This window comes from Scomber japonicus, chromosome 15 (genome assembly GCF_027409825.1).
Source record: "Scomber japonicus isolate fScoJap1 chromosome 15, fScoJap1.pri, whole genome shotgun sequence".
In the NCBI taxonomy this organism is placed as follows: Eukaryota; Metazoa; Chordata; class Actinopteri; order Scombriformes; family Scombridae; genus Scomber; species Scomber japonicus.
This window is the reverse complement of record NC_070592.1, coordinates 2,638,053-2,644,052: the sequence shown is the minus strand read 5'-3', so window position 1 is coordinate 2,644,052 and position 6,000 is coordinate 2,638,053. Positions and strand designations below refer to the sequence as shown.

Genomic DNA, 6,000 nt, shown 5'->3' with positions numbered 1-6,000 from the left:
GTTAGATGGCACAACAGATGATTCCTTAATGTTTCAGCCTGATTTACTAAAACCTGAAACTAGTCAGTCACTGAGAGTTTAGGAAGAACTTTACAAATAAACTTAGTGATGGATTTATGATTAGCTGGTGCAGCCGGCTCCTGTACTGATTATGAATGTTGGGATGCACTATGTCTGTTTTACATTTTTACTTTGTCTTCCACTTTCTGTTGAAGGAAAGACTTTTGTTTTGATGGTGAGGATAGCTTTTACGTCTGTCTTCATCATCATCATCAGCATCACCTGCTGTACCTGGAGACGAAGATTTAAAAGACGAGGTAAATAAAGTCTGACCTGGAAATTTACCATCACATTCAATTTTGATGAATATATGAAAGATGCTCGTAAATTTAATGTTTATGGTATTTAATAAAAAGTATGATTGCAATACATTAACCTAACCAAACATTTACTTATGCTTCACTCAGAGTATGGTTTATTTGCTTTTTTATACTTAAAATATATTTCTTACTTGATGTCTCTTTTAGGAAATGTTCATATGTATTGTTTTGTTTTTTTTATTAATAAATATTATGAAATTAAACCATCAACTTTCATGTCAACATTTTGACTTTAGAGATAATCTCAGAACTTTTTTTTCCTGTCATCTTACACTTCCATACACAGAAGAAATGATCTCATTACACTTTAAAGATGAAAACTGAAACTATTTTAAATCAGAGAAGCTGTTTGTTTTTCTGTATCACCAACGATGATGTCATGCTACACCTCTATGCAAACATCATTTTATGAGACATTTCTTTTTATACCTAGTCATCAGAGTCAATCTCAGAGTTTAAAACAGGTTATTAATAGATGATTATTTAAAAATTAAGTTATTCGCTCATTTTGTTTTCCTTCCTGCTGGGACAGAGGAAGAATACCCGATCTATGATGACATTCAGGATGGAGGACTGCAACTTCAACAGCGTGAGAAATTAGAAATGTTCTTTTTTTAAATTACAACTTCCTCTTTCTGTCATGAAAACATCAAATCATCTTGATGCTTCTTTTTGGCAGGTGTGGAAAGTTCTGGCGGACCTTCTACTACATACTGCATGGTGGATTCCCCAGGTAAATGATCAGATATTTTCCCACCTTTGACACCAAACTTAAGTATTTTTTGTGTGTTTCTTGGGAGAGAGCGCACACTCTATAGAATTTAAAAAATTTACTTTAGTATCTTGTAACTCACCATCTTGTAACCTTCGTGCTGGGACAGAGGAAGAATACTCGATGTATGACGACATTCAGGATGGAGGACTGCAACTTCAACAGCGTGAGAAATTGGAAATGTTCTTTTTTTAAATTACAACTTCCTCTTTCTGTCATGATTGAGACTGTTTTCCTATCCTACGCTGTGCTCTATGTGCTGTCACCATTGTGATCTTTAAATCATTCAACTGTTACTGAGAGGAACTTGCAATATTAGTACATTATCATTATACTCAAATCAGAAAGTTTCCACAGCCTCTGAGAAACTTCTAAAAGTCTCTTCTCATCATCTGGATAAAAATATAATGAATACAATGCACACCAAACACAATTTCTTGCCTGGTTCCTCAGGTGTAATTTAATTTCTTACTTTAATCAAATAAAGACGGGAGCCATAACAAACAGTTACATCCCAAAGGCTGTTTTAAATCATTTACACCAACATGATGATGTTTTATCTACTACATGAACATTATTTTCCTTTTTTAAATCATCAAATCATCTTTATGCTTCTTTTTGGCAGGTGTGGAAAGTTCTGGCGGACCTTCCACTACATACTGCATGGTGGATTCCCCAGGTAAATGATCAGATATTTTCCCACCTTTGACACCAAACTTAAGTATTTTTTGTGTGTTTCCTAGGATAGAGCACACACTGTATAGAATTTACAAAATGGACTTTAGTATCTTGTAACTCACCATCTTGAAATTGTGAAATACTGCTGTCATCACTGAGAGGTGTGGCTTATTTACTGTGATGGCTGAGTCAGTTAAGATGCAGCATACAAAGTTTTAGCCTGCGTTTAGCTGGTGGTTCTGGTCTCGGTCCAAGGCGGGGGGTGATTGGTCTAGTCAGCAACAGCAGAGCAATCAGGACGCTTTCTCTTTCTGCTTGACAGTCACACACACGCAGTCACTCACTCCAGATTCAGGATTATTGTATCCAATTTTTGGGCCTCAGGGAGCCGCTATAAATATGCAGTAAACTTCCGGGAGAGTTGGGATGTCTGATGTTAGCTCACAGCCTCACAGAGCTGCTAGCTGTCTTTTCCTTGTGTCATTAACTCTTCGCCAGGCTTCAAGAAACAAATTATCCAAACAGCATCAGCTGTTATTAAAACCTGTTTCACCTTAAAATTAGATCAACTGATCAGTCACTGAAATTGACAGTCAGCTCAAAAGTTAGAATAGTGTATGAATACCTGTAGTGTGAAAGGTCAGGTAGTTCTGTATAATAAATGTTTGTGTGTAAATGTTTTAAAAGGTGAATCAAACCAAAATGATGCCACATGTTACACCTTCCCTGATCTTCCACCAATGGGCAACAGAACTGGTAAAGTCTGAGCTGTCATCTACATTTACAATTTTACAGTTTGACCAGATGTTGTAGAGCTATATCTGTGGTTAAACACATAATATATGAATTATATTTTGCTTCTTCTTACAAATACATCTCTAACTAATGAGGTTCCATATTTCTCAAGCTGAATGATCAGAAGTGTTTCTTACTGAAACTCGAGAACAAATAACTAATACCTGCATTTTGTTACGTCAACATTTTGCTTCTGTCGGGTTTAAAGTTTTGTAAAAATGTCTGAAAGTTGGTTTGTTGAAAAAAAAAGAAAGAAAAAGAAATGCTTTTTAATAAGTTTTGGAAATCAAAACTGTTTCAGTGGGACTTTAGTATATTATATTATTTTTTTATGATAGTCTTTATTATTCTTAATTCTAAAATATTATAGTTTTTTAACTGAACTGTTTCTCCTGTTGATGTATTTGTTTATAACTTAGCAATACACATCTGTACAATACAATGTTCATTCTGCATAATCACAGCATTTATTTCCCTTTTTTTGTTTTATTTTCTATAATCTGAGCAGTGAATGTCTGTCTGGGTGTAAATGTGCCTGTTCTATATTAATAAATAATTTTTTTTACCATGAAAAATGTGTCTCCATTTTTCCCAAATATGAAGAGTCTCAGAAAGGCCACTAGATGGCGACATTGCTCCTTGCTCTAAGGCCCAACTTTCTACCAGATATCTTTAAAATCAAAGAAGTGGCTTTTGAGATATTATCATAAGTAACAGACAAACAAAGCTGGAAGACATTAACATCTATGTCATGTTTCTCATCACTGTAACCATTAACATAAACATAATGCTCTATTTTAAATGTGAGACACTGACTGATGAAAATGCAACACAAGTGAACTGAAAATATCTTTAATCATCTTTATGTTTCCCTTCTCTCTGTTGCAGCTCGACAGATACAGAAACGACACACAGCAGAAACAGAAAATCATCTCTGATCCTCCATCACACAGAAACAAGAGCAGTAAAAACTGACCGCTCAACAGTTTGCATCCACATCCAGTCTGTCAAGAAACAGTCATTCAGTCTATGCGGTTGTTTAGGGCCACAACCACTAGGGGGGGGGGGCACGATCAGTGACTTTATATTTTGCCAGCTCTTCACAATACAGTGCGGTATAAATGATAAACCATTACATTTAAGCCCTTCCCAAACGAGTTAACACAATACCGATTACGCCTATCACTGCCATATCAGTCTCTGTAGTTCACATTATCTTCAGTCTGTGGAACTTCTCTCTTCGTCTGCGAAGAAGCTAACTTCCGGTTAGCTATCTGCTAACTTCAACGCGAAAGAAATAATTTAATTGTGCGGCTCTTCAAACTGTCCAGATGTTACCGGACAGATGGATAAATTCTGCTTATAACGATACGAGTCGTTTCGCGGGAGTTATATGATGTTCAAACTATTTATTTACTGTTTTATAGCCGCAGCAACGAAGTCTGTGTAACCATGGTAACTGAAATACACAGTAGGTAATGCTACGGTAAGGATGTTATAAGGACTATTAAGACTTACATGACTTACATTAATTTAATCAACTATATAAATGTGATATTTAAACACTTGTGGTGTTTTAATGTTTCATAAATCACTTTTAAATCCAAATGAAGAAGAGAGGAGAGCCTCTGCTGTCCAGGAGGGAGAGTGTGTGTTTCTATCAGCAGCTGCTCTGAACGGCCAAAGAAGAGAAAACTGGAAATAGAAAACTATCACAGTATAAAGGTTTGTTATTGTTTATTGAATCTGATTAAATGAGCTGACAGTCATTTTCTTGCATATTATTATTTTTAGCTGAAACATTTAGCACATCAGTAGGACTGTCACCTCATTTATAATTCATAACGGCGAGCTTTACTAGCACCCAATGTTCTCTTCTAACATTAAAGTGGTGGTTTGATTTATTATTTGTATTTATATCGATCTAACCTCGTGTGTCGTGTGTTTCAGGCTAACATTATTTTTCTAGTTATGTTAAATTGTATTTCTGTAGAACACATTTGGACATATTTAGATAACTGGATCATTTGAATATTTTGATAAAATTGTATTTGTTGTGTGGTTAATATATAAGTCTGGAAGATACATGTAATGTACCTTTGTAATGTCTTCCAGCCTATATTTAGATATGAATAATAATGTAATGTATAATCTTTTCTTTGCATACTGCAGCAGGAGCATGTAGCTCATCAGCTGACTGCTGCAGAGGGAACATGGTCAGAGACTTCAGGCTCATCTCCTCCTCTGATGTGACTGCAGCTCCAGAGCTCATAACTGCTGAACCAACATCCGGTACCAGCACTACCTAAACATCCATTACACACATTTAATACACTTTGGTTTTCAACTAAAGTCAGAGAGTTGTTGTTAATTCATGTTCCATCTCTAGTGTGTGTGTTCATGTTGGTTCAGTTATAAGCAGTGTGTGTAGTTTGGTGCTTGTGTCTCAAGTGTTTTGGGGCCACAAACTGAATTTTGTTTAGGGCCACCAAAATCCTAGGGCCGGACCTGCAATGACCATATTACAGCGCAGTATGAAAACAGAATATACTTTAATAATAGTCACAAAACCTATCTTACTGTAGTGATATTGGCTTACTAATGGGTATGGGCCTGAGCAGGTCTGATGAGACCTTTCCCCTGGTGGAGGTCCCCTCACTTTTCGTTGCTGTGGTGACGACGGTACCGTGTGGTGTGGGTTGGTGCATATAAGGGTGTTTATTATTTGTCACCTCTCTTGTCTAGTTCCCCTTTGCTCCAGGAAGCCCCCCACTCAATTTAGTATTTGGCAGTTAAATCTTGTTAGGGCCTTTTGGACAGTGCAGTATATATTTTTATGTATGGCAAATTGAACTAATTGTTTTCTAATATTGTTAATAAAGTTTGTATTTTGTAGAATCATGACCTTGCTTCCAGTGTTCAATTCGAACTTGTGTAACCTTTCTGTTCAGTTTCAGGGGTCGTGGGCTCCATTTTAACGATCTATACCACATGGCTATAGATGGCATTTAGCTGAAAAGAAAGTTGGCTGATGAGCTGCTAACCTCACATTTAATTCATATAAAGGAAGAATATGAATATATAACCAACCAGTGTGATGAGTGTAGAGGTGTGTGTAGTTATAACCAGTGTGATGAGTGTAGAGGTGTGTGTAGTTATAACCAACCAGTGTGATGAGTGTAGAGGTGTGTGTAGTTATAACTAACCAGTGTGATGAGTGTAGAGGTGTGTGTAGTTATAACCAGTGTGATGAGTGTAGAGGTGTGTGTAGTTATAACCAGTGTGATGAGTGTAGAGGTGTGTGTAGTTATAACCAGTGTGATGAGTGTAGAGGTGTGTGTAGTTATAACCAACCAGTGTGATGAGTGTAGAGGT

At 36.4% G+C, this 6,000-nt stretch overlaps 1 long non-coding RNA gene across 1 annotated transcript in view; it reads left to right on the top strand.

Moving 5' to 3' along the window:
• The first annotated feature begins 299 nt into the window (after positions 1 to 299).
• Positions 300 to 6,000, top strand: part of LOC128374403 (uncharacterized) — a 43,671-nt gene continuing 37,970 nt past the window's right edge. The window contains exon 1 of the long non-coding RNA XR_008322987.1: positions 300 to 317. This is a non-coding gene — a long non-coding RNA (uncharacterized LOC128374403). The remainder of the gene's footprint in view (positions 318 to 6,000) is intronic.